This window comes from Apium graveolens, chromosome 5 (genome assembly GCF_009905375.1).
Source record: "Apium graveolens cultivar Ventura chromosome 5, ASM990537v1, whole genome shotgun sequence".
Classification (NCBI taxonomy): domain Eukaryota; kingdom Viridiplantae; phylum Streptophyta; class Magnoliopsida; order Apiales; family Apiaceae; genus Apium; species Apium graveolens.
The window spans coordinates 242,805,459-242,820,685 of NC_133651.1; the positions used below are offsets into that span (position 1 = coordinate 242,805,459).

At 37.5% G+C, this 15,227-nt stretch overlaps 1 non-coding gene across 1 annotated transcript; it reads left to right on the forward strand.

Annotated features, from left to right (window-relative positions):
• The first annotated feature begins 14,557 nt into the window (after nt 1–14,557).
• LOC141662994 (small nucleolar RNA R71) lies at nt 14,558–14,663 on the forward strand. Its single transcript, XR_012551089.1, has one exon. It is a non-coding gene; the product is annotated as a small nucleolar RNA R71 (small nucleolar RNA).
• The last annotated feature ends 564 nt before the right edge of the window (nt 14,664–15,227 follow it).

The following is a 15,227-nucleotide window of genomic DNA, read 5'->3' on the forward strand; positions in this document are numbered from 1 at the left end:
TAGTGAGCCAAAGTATGGGGCATGAAAATACAATAAAGCACAAATTGATGATCCATATTCTTTTTGTGATAAGTTTGATTGTATACCTTGCAACATGAAGGTTATGACTAGCTGTCATAAGTTAAGAAAATATCTAAAAGAAATAAATATTGTATCTAAGGTCAAAAATGAAAATGTTAATCAACCTAAGAAAACTGTTCTTTTGATAGCTCAAGTCTACTCCTGCTAACTCTGAAGAGAAGAAGAATTTTCCCAATCCTGCTTGGGTAGCTAAAAATACTTAATAATCATTGTGTGCAGGGCAAGATGAATAAGGTCATGTAGATCATTGATAATGGATGTTCCAGGCATATGACAGGTGATAAAGCCCTACCATCACAGTTTGAGGAGATGGATGGCCTTTAAATGACCTTTGGAGATAACAACAATGGATTCACAATGGGATATGGCAGTTTAATTTATGGAAACGTTGTCATTCAAGATGCACCACTGGTTGGAGGACTTGAAGTTAATCTTCTAAGTGTCAGTCAATTTATAGATAAAGGCTTCAAAGTTATATTTGACAGAGAATATTGTTCACTTACAAGAAAAAAGACTAGTAAAATTACTCTCAAATGAGTAAGAAAAGCAAGCATGTTCGTTGCAGACATGAACTCAACAACCAAGGACAAAGTGTGTTTCTTTTACACTAATGCATCATGTAAATAATGTAGACTTTGGCATAAAATGCTCTCTCACCTAAACTTCAAAGGAATCAACACTCTTGTGAAAAGAGAGTTAGTGATAAACATATCAGCCTTGGAGTTTGTCCAAGATGAAGTCTGTGAAGCTTGTCAGAAAGGAAAGATGAAGAGATCCAGTCACAAAAGTAAAACTGTGAATTCTATTAATGCTCCACTACAACTTATCCATATGGATTTGTTTGGACCTGTGAATGTCATGTCCCTTTTTAAGAAGAATTATGCATTGGTAATGGTGGATGACTACTCAAAGATACACGTGGGTGAAATTTATGCACTCAAAAGATGAAACTCCACACATTATCATTGATGTTATGCAAGTCATGCCTCTACAATAACAAGACTAAGTCACATTGACAACCCTAAGATTAAGTTGGTTGATAATCAATTTTGTATTATGTATTGTATTTCTTGAGTCTGTAAAATGGGTAGAAGATTAAAGTGGAGGATTTTTCTGTGAACAGATTCAAGCTAAGGAATAGACTCTGGAAAAAGATCAAGCCATGATCATGCCTTAAAGAAAAGTGTAGAAGCTTGGAGTTGAATAAAGTTGTTCAATTAAAAATGTTCTAAGTCAAGATATCGATAAGTCACAGATCAAGTTATATCGAGAAGTCATTCAAGAAGTTCAGAATGACTTATCGAGAAGTCCAAAATGGCTTATAGAGAAGTCTCAGAGATAGCGACAACTCAAATGAAGATGTAGAGAACTGGAGATATCGACAAGTCATTTCTGCATGTAGAGAACTCAGAGGTATCGACAAGTCAAATGAAGATGTGAAGAATTGGAGATATCGACAAGTCAATTTCTCATATAGATATCTCAGAGATATCGACAAGTCAAATGTGTATATGGAGATCTCTAGATATTGATTAGTCATTTCTACATGTAGAGATCTTAGACATATCGACAAGTCATTTCAATGCAAAAATCTAGAGACCTCGACAACTCAAGTATACCTATATAGAACTCAGAGATCTCGATAAGTCATTATACTTATCGAGATGTCACTTCTCTATAGAACAAACTGGAGATTTTGGCATACTTCTCAAATACAGAATGTAGACAAGTTCAAGATTCAAGATTATCAGTCAACAAATGATCTATTCACTAGATTGAAAAGTCTACAAAGTAGCTGGAAGAATACAAGATCAAGGGCCAAGATTAACTAGACAAAGGATGGTCACAGACCTGCAAGATTCCACACATATTTGTAAACCCGTGCTGCTAGTCTATAAGGCATGCATTGGTCCTTAGTTCACAAGTAACAAACAGATTCAGATTTTCTTATATTCTCTCAAGATAGAAACTGAGTTCTTATTTTCTTAAGAACACAGAATTTGTAGCAAGTCCAACTTAATTAATACAAATTAAGTGAGTTTTGAAAATACCGTGCTTGTTGATCTATTTCTGTAAACACAATATCTCTATAAAATCTAAACTGCTTTATTTACCTAAAATCCAAACAAGTTTAAAAAGGCTAAAAATCCAAGAAACACATTCAACTCCCCCCTCTGTGTTGCATTCAAGATCTAACAAGTGGTATCAAAGCAAAATCTGAAAGTAAACAGATAAAGATCTTGGAAGAATGAGTGCACAAAAGATAAGCAGTATCAAGATACCAGCCTTTGATAAAATTAACTATACACTTTGAAAGAAAAAGATGATGATGTTCATAAGGATGACCAATCCCATGTATATCCAGATTCTCAAGAATAGCCCTTTTATCCCCATGTAAAGGATTGATGAATCTACTGATGGAGACATGGTCATTCCAGCTCACTTTGCCACTAAAGACCCCTCAAAATACACAGAGCCTGAAAAGGAAAAGGATTCTGTGGATAGTGGCTTGTTGATAGAGTCACTTGACAATGTTATGTACAATAATATTGTCAACTATTATAGAGCCAAACAGATTTAGGAAAAGACTGAAATTCTATGTGAGGGTACAGAGGAAGTAAGATCTGATCAAAGGAGAATACCAGTGTCTCAGTATGAGGGTTTCATTGCCAGTAAATCTCAAGGACTTCATTAGGAAAGAACCGGGCTATAAAAAATCACCTAGTGACTGTAATATTTGAACTGATGTAACTACTCAATATATATAAAAAAATTCAATCTATCAGTTTGTATGTATTTAATTTTAGCTTAGGGTTAGTCTTGTTATCATGCATGAATTTTTTATAAGCAATCTTCTCACAAATTAGGGGAGATTATTGTGCAAGACATGCTTGTACAATAACAAGACTAAGTCACACTGAGAACTCTAAGATTAAGTTGGATGATAATTAGTTTTGTATTATGTATTGTATTCCTTGAGTCTGTAAAAATGTTAGAACATTAGACTGGAGGATTTTTCTGTGAACAGATTCAAGCTAATAAATAAAATATGGAAGAAGATCAAGCCATGATCATGCCTCAGAGAAAAGTGTAGAAGTGTGGAGTTTAATAAAGTTGTTCTATGAAAAATGTTCTAAGTCAAGATATCGACAAGTCACAGATCAAGTTATATTGAGAAGTCATTCGAGAAGTCAAGAATGAATTATCGAGAAGTCCAAAATGGCTTATAGAGAAGTCTCAGAGATATCGACAAGTCAAATGAAGATGTAGAGAACTGGAGATATCGACAAGTTAAAATGTGTATATAGAGATCTCAGAGATATCAACAAGTCATTTCTACATGTAGGGATCTCATACATATCGACAAGTCATTTCAATGCAAGGATCTAGAGACCTCGACAAGTCAAGTATACCTATAGAGAACTCAGAGATCTCGATAAGTCATTATACTTATCGAGATGTCACTTCTTTATATAAAAAATTGGAGATCTCAACAAACTTCTCAAATACAGAATACAGACAAGTTTATGATTTAATATTATCAGTCAACAAATGATTTATTCACTAGTATGAAAAGTCTACAAAGTAGCTGGAAGAATACAAGATCAAGGGCCAAGATTAACTGGACAAAGGATGGTCACAGACCTGCAAGATTCTGCACAGATTTGCTAAGCTAGAAATGGAAATAAAAAAGGTTGCTTTGGAAAGTATTTTAGTACATTTTAGTACAAGTCTTGTAAGCCCGTGTTGCTAGTCTATAAAGCATGTAATGGTCCTTAGTTCACAAGTAACAAACATATTCAGATTTTCTTGTATTTTCTCAAGATAGAAGCCGAGTTCTTATTTTCTTAAGAACACAAAATTTGTAGCAAGACCAACTTAATTAATACAAATTAAGTGAGTTTTGAAAATATTGTGCTTGTTGATTATTTCTGTAAACACAATATCTCTGCAAAATCTAAACTGCTTTGTTCACCTAAAATCCAAACAAGTTTAAAAAGGCAAAAAATCCAAGAAACAAATTCAACCCTGTGTGCATTCAATATCTAACAATGGAGCACATAAAGAAGATTGGGAAACAGGCCGAAGATCAAAGTTCTGTGAAAAGATTGAGAAGTGATAATGGTACTCAGTTTAGAAATTATACACTAAATTATTTCTGTAAAGACAACACCCAAGAGTTCTTAGATCTAAGAACAACTCAACAAAATGGTGTGATTGAAAGAAATTACATGACTCTAGTTGAAGCTGCAAGGACAATTTTGCAGGATGCCAAGTTGCCAACTAGCTTTTAGGAAGAATCTGTTAACACAACATGTGACACTCAAAATAAGTACTTGATAAATACGAGCATTGGCAAGTCACCTTACTTAATCATGTCTAATAAGAAGCCTATAATTATACATCTTCATGTATTTGGAAGCAAATGCTTTGTGTTAAAAAACAACTCTGAGTATATTGGAAAATTTGACTCCAAAGTATTTGAAACTATCTTTCCTGGTTATTCTTTGGAAATGACTGCTTACAGGGTCTATGTGCTAGAGCAAAATAAAATAATAGAGAGAACAAATGTGACATTTGATGATGACAAGTATCCTGGCTTGGAATGCCTTGATGAAAATGAAGCTGAAACTTTGAAATTTGAAAATCTCAATCTTGACAGTGATTTTGAAGATGAAGATGGAAAGTATGCAGACAGCCGAAAAGAGGAAGCTAGTGATCCAGTGAATTATACAAATAAGAATTCACCAAGAAACAGAAGCTCACCTGAATTTGAAAATACAAACTTAAGGGAGAAAGAGATGATGGTTTTGTAAGTCAATAATGAAGAAAATAAGGACACCTCCAATCATTAAAATAAATACACCATAAAATTGGAAAAAATCACACCAGGGACACTATTATTGGTGATCCCAATGCTGTGTAAGAACTATAAATTCCACTACAAATGAATGTATATATGTCTGCTTCTTGTCTCAAATTGAGCCTAAGAAAACTGAAGAAGCTCTACTTGATCCTGATTGGATAACTGCTATGCAAAAAGAGCTAAATCAATTTGAAAAAAATAAAATTTAGGAGTTGGTTCCTGCACAAAGAATATAAGCATTATTGGAACAAAGTGGATTTACTGGAACAAAACGGATGAAAATGGTGTTTTTACCAGAAACAGAGCAATACTTGTTGCTAAAGGCTGCTCACAAGAAGAAAGAATTGATTATGATGAAAATTGTTCTCCAGTTGCAAGACCTGAAGCAATAAGAATTTTTCTTGCATTTGATGCACACTCAAATTTCAAAGTGTATCAAATGAATGTGAAAAATGCATTCTTTACTGGTGAACTAAAAGAAGAAGTCTATGTGCAACAGCCTCTTGGCTTTGAAGATCCAAAATTTTCATATTTCATTTACATATTATCAAAGGCTCTATATGGTTTGAAGCAAGCACCAAAAGCATTCTATGACACCTTGTCAGAATTTTTGATCGAGAATGGATTCACTAGAGGTACAATTGATAAAACTTACTTTTACAAGCAACATGGTGATGCTATTATCCTAGTTTAATTTTATGTGGATGATATCATTTTTGGTTCTACTGATAAAAAGCTCTGTCAACGATTCTCAAAACTCATATAAAGTGAATATGAAATGAGCATGATGGGAGAGTTAAGCTATTTCATTGGCCTTCAAGTAAGCCAAAAGAATGATGGGATTTTGTTCGCACTAAAACACACGCAAAAATATACGCAAGCGCACGTGATCACAAGTAGTATAAGATAAGTCAAGTTCGTTCCCACAGAGATTGGTTTAAGTTAAGTTCAGATTATGCACTTATGCAACAATGTATGATTATCATTCACAGCTAAGACAAGTAACAAATTGTCTTGATCAACTACTAAAGAGATTATACTAACATGCATTAACTAAGAGATTAAAAGTGAATTACTTATATGAGAATAAAACATGGGATTCTAACTTTATTAAATACTTTATTCAAAGTTTATGTCTTTATCAATAGTATGCGATGGTGATGATAACTAATCAGACAACACAAAACTAGTATACGCTATCTTTCGATATAGGTATACCCTACTACTAAGCATCCACAATCAAGATAAAAGTTAAGTAGACACTAATTATGCTTAGAACCTATATGTCTACAAGATTTGAAAACATAACGGTTGAAGAGAAAGTAATATATCGTGATTATATAGGGTGTGTAAGATGGTTAAAATTACACTACGAATCATGCATGTCAATTTATACATAAATCTATGCTAGCATGGCAAGTTCTAAACCTCTATATTCACTTTCGCTTCAATAGAGATTAAAAAACAATCTTAGATGTTAGCTACGCATCAAAGACGAATAAGCACAACCATACAAGGAAATCATAAATCACCACACACTAAAGATTTAGAACAATCAACTATTGAAATCCATAAGTAAATCTGTTAGAACCTGATGACAACGATTAGTTCATAATCGAACGCATCGTCACTATGGGTTCCAATGAAAACATGATAGTAATTAAATCTAGAATATTATGATAGAATATAGAAATATCAAGGTTTAGAACAAAGTAAAAACAAGCATCCAAAATAATGACTAAATTAAAGAATACACAAGAATAAACTAGGTCTTCTTCTCCGTAGACATCTTGTGCTCTCTAGTTCTTTTTTATGCTCTCCTTGGCTTCCTTGTTAAAACCGTCTTTTTTATTTTTATATATAGGCTCCTGGTAGATCTGGACGCTTCAAATCTTCAAATCATAGTAGAATCAGGATTCTGCAAAAATAACCTGGCGCGACCGCCCCGCCTTGAACGTGGGCGCGCTGCCTTCAAATTTTAACTGGCGCGACCGCCACGCTTCCAGCGCGGGCACGCCGGCCTTCTGAAAAAATGCTGAATTTTGTTGTTTTACCTCCTTTCTTCGTGCGATCTCCCGAAACTCCATTTCTGACCTCTTATTAGCGTAAAAATATTATAAAACTCAAATTTTTCTCCTGACTAGTGCCCTACAATGCAATTACACAAAACACATCAAAAACACCACATACTTGAGTCCAAAACATCCAATTTAAGCCGATATGAAGCGTTCCAAGTGGATATAAAATCCACTTATCACACCCCCAAACTTAAATTGATGTTTGTCATCAAGCATAAACAGACTCAAAACTAAAAACAAAACCAATGCATGAATGCAACTATGTGAAAATGCAACGATCCCCTTCGGAATAACTATAACCAATCAATAAGCAATATTTCTAAGAATGCAATTATTCAAGACAGAGTTCAACTAAATCCCATAAACTAACTTACAAGCCTGAAACGTGCGTGTGTGCGATGCTTAACAGATATACTCCCAACACTAGATCAATAATCATATCCTATTCTTTTACCAAAATAATCACAAGTTTATAAATAGAATAAGCGTTAAACACATAATGATTCACAACACTTCAGTTTTACTAGAGTTATACAAGGATTCATGCTTTTATAGTGAACACATAACACAAATGCTTATTTGACCGTACAATGAATGAGGTCCCAAAAGTCTAATACAATAATACCCATGTAGCGAGCGTTAGGTTAGCGGATCCCAGACTATCCAAGCCTTACGTCGCTAGGCACAAAGTCCCCTAAAACTTAATAGCTCGAGTATTAAAGAGCTCACTCATGATCAATTATGCATAACACCTACTTTTTTTCTTTTTTTTTCTTTTTCTGAATGAGTGCATTTCACTCCATCTCATTCAACCCTAGACTACTCATAAATATGAGCCGGTTACTAGCCATTTGATGCCTAGCCTTTTTCACAATAAGCAATGATATCCAAATTTTTTTCCAGTTTAGAAATCAGTGGTACTTCATCATTACGGGAATAACACAAATTCTAAATGTAACCAAGTGATTAAATCTCAATAAGCAAACAAGTATGATCATGATCTAGTTCAAAAGCAACCTATAAGACTTGTGAAAAAAACTTTGTTTTTGAGCATCCAAAACAATTCATTAGGACTTAATTATCCCTCTATTTGACATCACTACACTCCAATCAACATCAACCTACCAATCGGAAATAGCGCAACCTAAGGGATCATGTTATATGCATGCAAATGCAACTACATGGAACATAAAAGCATGAAAAAATACGTAAAACAAAATTCAAATAACTATATGAACAATCATGCATAAATATGAATGAACTACACTAAACATGCAATATGAATCTATATGGACTCAACACGCAACTAATCCTTATATTATCACCCCCAAACTTAGAATTTTCAATGTCCCCATTGAAGGCAATAATAAGGATACAAGGTATACCTAGTCGTCAGAAAGATCACCCTCTTCGGGTGGAGTATCAGGCGGCGGGTACACAGATCAGCTCCAAAAATAGGCCAATCGACCTCGACATCAGTGGCTCGGAAAGTATTACCCAAAGCTTGTGTCAAATCAGCTACAAAATGATTGTGAATGTCGTGCATCGCATCCATGCGCCTGGTCAATCGCCTATACTGTGCATCTCCAAGTCCAGAACTCTCCGTAGCCTGCTGAACACGAGAAGATCGAGTGACTCCACGAGAAGCTCTGGTGTCTTCCTGACATGCCTGAGAAGAACCTCCTACATAAATCTGATCAGCTGGCCGACCATCTGGCAAATGATCATAAGTGTAGCCCAAACCCTTCTCGTCGGCCTTCCCGCCATACCACTCCTTCAACTGCAGAATCGCTGAACTATTAATGGGGGAACTTAGCATTTGTAACTACTCAATCTCGGGCCACCTGAGACCAACAAGCAGTGCATAACCTCGTAATAATGGAGGCATGAGGGATCACCCCCGTGGTCCCTCCCCGCATAAAACGCAGCATGTTCTGATCATTCAGAATCCCCCATAACAAAATAGCATGATCCACAGTAACTTCATGCGAGTTCGAAGATGGCATGATATTTGCACACACAAACAGGTGCCATGCCCTAGCATACATGTTCATACACGTAAAAGAAAATGTAAGCGACTCATTCGTGCTAGCCTTGCATTTCCACTCTGTCCCAAGAACACACAACTCAGCCATAATATAATCAAAATCAAAATCCTCCCTTGTCTTTTGGACCCAATCCTCAGCAATAGGCTTCCTCGCAGGTTGATTGATAACCCTGCGAATAGCCGAGGGATGAGTGCTACTACTCCCAGCTGTTCTTGCTCTCTTTGGTGCCATATCAATGATAGAATAAAGATTTGCGTGTGATTAGTGTATAAGAGAAGCGAGTGTTTTGAGATAATAAGAAGATGTATGTATATAAGAGATGTCTATATATATAGGGTAGGTGAGAGAATGGGTAGGGTTTAGAATTATTTAGGATGAAGAATTAAGGTAGCTTTAGGTTAAGAATTCGGGTAGGGTGTGTTTTGTTTTGATTTTTCTTTTTTTCGTTTTTTTCCTTTTCCAAGGGCTTAGCGCGGCCGCCCCGCTTCCAGCGCGGGCGCGCCGTGTTTTTGGCAAATTGAGCGCAGCCGCCCTGCTTCCAGCACGGGCGCGCCGTGCTTCTGGAAAATTCAGATTTTTTATTTGCTTTTTTTTGCTTGTCGAACCTACTATATAACAAACATGGGTTTCCTCCCACAAAGCGCTTGGTTTACGTCGCTATCTTGACTTGAATATTCGAATCAAGTTGTTGACAGAACGGCGCTCACCACCTCGCGGTTCACCGTATCACCATAGTAATGCTTCAACCTCTAACCATTTACCTTGAACGCTTGATCCGAATGCTTATCAAAAATCTCTACATCTCCACGTGGAAACACAGTTTTCACAATGAACGGCCCTGACCACCTTGACTTAAGCTTTCCTGGAAAGAGTCGGAGATGAGCATTGAACAATAGAACTTGCTGAACAGGCATAAATGACTTATGCACCAACCTCCTGTCATGCCATCTCTTGACCTTCTCCTCATATAAATTGTTGTTCTCATAAGCCTGTAGTTGAAACTCATTGAGTTCATTAAGTTGAATCATTTTTTTCTCTCCAGCTGCTACCATGTCTAGATTCAGCTTCTTCAAAGCCCAATACGCTCTATGCTCTAGCTCCGCAGGCAAATGACACGCCTTTCCATACACCAACTGGAATGGTGATATTCCTATAGGAGTCTTATATGTTATTCTATAGGCCCACACAGCTTCATCTAGCTTCAACGACCAATCCTTCCTTGATGGACTTACAACCTTCTCCAAGATTTGCTTGATCTCTCGATTCGACACTTCAGCTTGCCCATTAGTTTGAGGATGGTAAGCTGTGGTAACACGATGATTCATATGATATCTTTCCATTAACGCTAGTGAACTTGCGATTGCAGAAATATAATCTCTCATCACTGATTATAACCCTTGGAGTACCAAAACGTGTGAATATCTAATTACAAAGAAAATTTATCACCACCCCCGCATCATTGGTTGGAAAGGTTTTAACCTCAACCCATTTAGACACATAATCCACTGTCAAAAGAATATACTGATTGTTGCATGATGAGACAAATGGCCCCATGAAGTCGATTCCCCAAACATCGAAAATCTCAACTTCAAAAAGAACATTGAGAGGCGACTCATCTCTCTTGGACATATTTCCAACTCTTTGACAACGATCACACCCTGACACGAACTGATGAGCATCCTTAAATAAAGTAGGCCAGAAAAATCCTACTTGAAGAATACGGGCAACTGTCTTCTCTCCACCATAATGACCACCATACACAATAGAATGAAAATCTCGCAGAATACCCTCTGTTTCACTATACGGAATGCATCTTCTGATAATTTGATCTGCTCCATGTCTGAACAAGAATGGCTCATCCCATCGATACCACTTCCCCTCATGTAGAAACTTCTTCCTTTGAGCATATGAGAGTTCTGGGGGAATCTCATTACTCACAAGAAAGTTCACAATGTCTGCAAACCATGGTTCTTCTTCTTGCACCCCAAAAAGTTGTTAATTGAGAAAAGATTCATTGATTAACGTCTTATCTTAGAAAGCATTTGCTTGATCTTCCAGTCATGAGAGATGATCTGCTACTTGGTTTTCTGTACATTTTTTGGTCCTTGATTTCTAGATCGAATTCCTGAGGCAATAGAATCCATCAAATCAAATAAGGTTTTGAATCTTTCTTCGAGATCAGATATCGAATAGCAGCATGATCAGTGAATACTGTCACTTTTGTCCCAAGTAAGTAAGATCGAAATTTCTCGAAACCATAGACAATCGCCAAGAGCTCCTTCTCGGTAGTAGTGTAATTCAGCTAAGCACCATTAAGGGTTTTACTAGCATAGTAAACCACATGGAATATGTTCTGCTTTCTCTAGCCCAGAACTGCTCCAACTGCATAGTCACTAGCATCACACATCATCTCGAATGGCTCATTCCAAACAGGTGCAGTAATTATAGGTGCTGTAGTCAAACTCTTCTTCAAGCTCTCAAAAGCAGCTAGACATTGTACATCAAATTTGAAAGGGACATCCTTCTCTAACAGATTGCACAAGGGTTTAGAGATTTTGGAGAAGTCCTTGATGAATCACCGATAGAAACCCGCATGACCAAGAAAACTGTGGATCCCCTTAACTGAGATTGGTGGAGGAAGATTTTCAATAACCCCCCACCTTGGCCTTATCCACTTCGATCCCCTTGCTAGACACCTTTTGACCAAGAATGATACCCTCTTGCACCATGAAGTGTCATTTTTCCCAGTTCAGCACCAGATTGGTCTCAACACATCTTTTCAACACCATGGAAAGATTATGCAAGCACTCGTCATATGATGTCCTGAACACAGAGAAGTCGTCCATGAACACCTCCACATTAGTGCCAATCATATCAAAAAATATGGCCATCATGCATCTCTGAAAAGTAACAGGCGTACCACAAAGTCCGAAAGAAACTCGATGAAAAGCAAAAGTTACAAAAGGACAAGTAAAGGTGGTCTTCTCTTGATCTTCTAGGGCAATGCAAATCTGATTATAGCCCGAATACCCATCCAGAAGACAATAATACTCATGACCAGCCAACCTATCAAGCATTTGATCAATGAATGAAAGAGGGAAGTGATCTTTTCTGGTGGCTTTATTCAGTTTTCGATAGTCCATGCATACTCTCCAACTTGTGACTGTCCGAGTAGGAATGAGTTCGTTCTTCTCATTAGCGATAACTGTAATGCCTCTTTTCTTAGGAACACACTACACCAGGCTCACCCATGAACTGTCAGAAATAGGGCAGATGATCCATGCATCCATCCATTTAAGAATTTCCTTCTTCACAACCTCTTTCATGATAGGATTGAGTCTTATCTGTTGCTCAACAGTTGGCTTACTTCCTTCCTCGAGCAGAATTTTATGCATGCAATAAGAAGGGATTCCCTTGATATCTGCTATAGTCCATCCAATTAGTGATTTGAATTCTCTCAGAATTCTCAAGAGCTTGTCTTCATCACTACCTGAAAGGTCAGATGCAATAATAACAGGCAAAGTAGATGCATCTCCTAAAAAAACATACCTCAAGTGATCAGGATGTGGTTTTAGCTCAAGTGTGGGAGCTTCCTCAATAGATGGCTTAAGACGCTCCTAAGAATTTTTTAGCTCTGATAAACCAAGAGACTCGAATGGCAAATCCAATCTTCTTCTCCATGGAGAAGCATTCAAATACTGTAGTTGCTCTGCTTCTTTTTCATCTTCACTATCAGATTCCCCTATTAAGGCTATCTCTAAGGCGTCAGTCCTTAGCATTTGATCAAGCTCCACAGTCAATATAGAGTCAACCAACTCTACTTTAAATCATTCATCTTCTCATTAGGGAATTTCATTGCATTAAAGACATTGAAAGTCATGTCCTGACCCTAAACTCTCATTGTAAGCTCATCCTTCTACACATCGATCAGAGTTCGGCCTGTAGCTAATAATGGTCTTCCCAAGATAATGGGAATATTCTTATCTTCCTCAAAGTCCAGAATGACAAAATCAGTAAGGAAGATGAGTTTATCCACCTTAACCAAGACATTGTCCACTACACCTCGCGGATAAGTGATAGAACGGTCTGCCAACTGTAAAGACATGTTTACCAGTTTTAGATCAGGCAAACCAAGTTTCTTGAACACGGACAAGGGCATCAGATTGATGCTAGCTCCCAAGTTACACAAACACTTGTCGAAAGACAGATTGCCAATAGTATAAGGTATCGTGAAGCTTCCAGGATCTTTAAGTTTAGGAGGGAGTTTCCGTTGTAGCACAGCACTGCACTCTTCTGTCAGAGCAGTGGTTTCTAACTCCTCAAGTTTTAGCTTCCGAGATAGAATACCCTTCATGAACTTAGAATAGCTCGGAATCTGTTCTAGAGCCTTCGCAAAAGGCATGTTAATGTGCAACTTCTTGAAAACCTCCAAAAACTTCACAAATTGCTTATCGAACTTCTACTTCTGAAGCCTTTTAAGATATGGAGGTGGAGGATACACTTGTTTGTCCCCTATATTTTGCCCAGCGAAAGTGTTTTCAACCTCTTTCTTCTTTTTTCAGCTTCACCAGCCTTTTTCTCAGCAGAATCAGCTAAAATATTATTTCTGAAGTTTGAGAGGGCACGGGCGCGCTGCCATAGGGCACCGGCGCGCCTGCATTCGGAAAAAAAATTTCAGCTTCTTCTTTTTCTTAATTTTAAGGGCTCGCGACCTTTCCAGACCTCAGGTGATTGCCTTAAGCCGTTCCTTGACTTCTTTCTTCCCTGGATTAGCCTATGTATCACTTGGAAGAGTTCCTTGAGGTCAGTTCAATAAGGCATTAGCAATCTGCCGAATTTGATTCTCCAAAGTTTTGATAGAAACTGCTTGGATTTTACACATAAGCCTCGACTCCTCCAATTCAGATTTTTCATTAGAAGATGGATTGGCACCTCCATGAAATTGCTGCCTTGGTGCATACTGTTGCTGAAAACTAGGAGGATTGAAAGGCTTGTTTCCAAACTGTTGGTAAGGCTGTTTTATTGCATTCTGATTATTGCTCCAGTTGAAGTTAGGACGATTTTGGTTGTTGGGATGATAAGTAGCAGGAACAGGTTGCTGCGACCTCTGAAAGTTGCTCACAAACTGAGATAACTCACTAGATATAGCACATTTCTCTATCGCATGTGCACCTGCACAAAGCTCATAAACACTTATTATCGGTTGAACACCATAGTTGGTCGGAGAATCGACCTTCATAGTCAACGCCTTTAACTCAGCAGCGATAGATGTAGCTGTATCCACCTCCAGAATTCCTTCTAAATTTCCTTGTGGTAGCCTCTTAGTTGGATTATGATATTCATTCACAGCTATCATCTCAATCAGATCATAAGCTTCCTCATAGCTCTTAACCCATAAAGCTCCACCTGATGCTGCATCGAGCATAGGTCTTGACTGTGCTTCCAAACCATTATAAAAATAATTGATCACCATCCAGTGGGGCATTCCATGATGATGACACTTCCTAAGCATCTCCCTATAGCACTCCCAAGCTTATATAAAGATTCACCCGATTGCTGCACAAATTAAGTAAGAGCATTCCTGATTGCAGCTGTCTTTACCATAGGGAAAAATTTAGTGAGAAACTTTTGAGCAAGATCTTCCCAAGTAGTAATAGAACCAGCTGGTAGAGAGTGTAACCAGCCCTTAGCCTTATCCCTCAGAGAGAATGGGAAAAGTCTCAATTTCACAGCATCTTCGTAAACATTATTGAACTTGAAGGTGTCGCAAATCTCGATGAAATCCCTAATATGCATATTGGGATCTTCCGTTGGAGCACCCCCAAACTGGACTGAATTATGTACCATATGAATCGTGTCAGGCTTGATCTCAAAGGTATTAGCTGCGATAGCTGGCCTGACAATGCTAGATTGAATGTCATTGATCTTTGGTTGAGAAAAATCCATCAACACTTTCGTTGGTGTTGCTGGTTCTCCCATTGTAGTGATCGCTTCTTCTTCAACCTTCTCAACTTTTACAAAAACTTCTTCTTCCACTTCTTCAACTACTTTATCTTCTTCAATTATTTCCTTCCGAGATTGAGACCGTGTTCGCATACATGCTCTCTAGAGTACCTGAAACACAACAAAGTACCCTTATAAGTAAAATAGTTT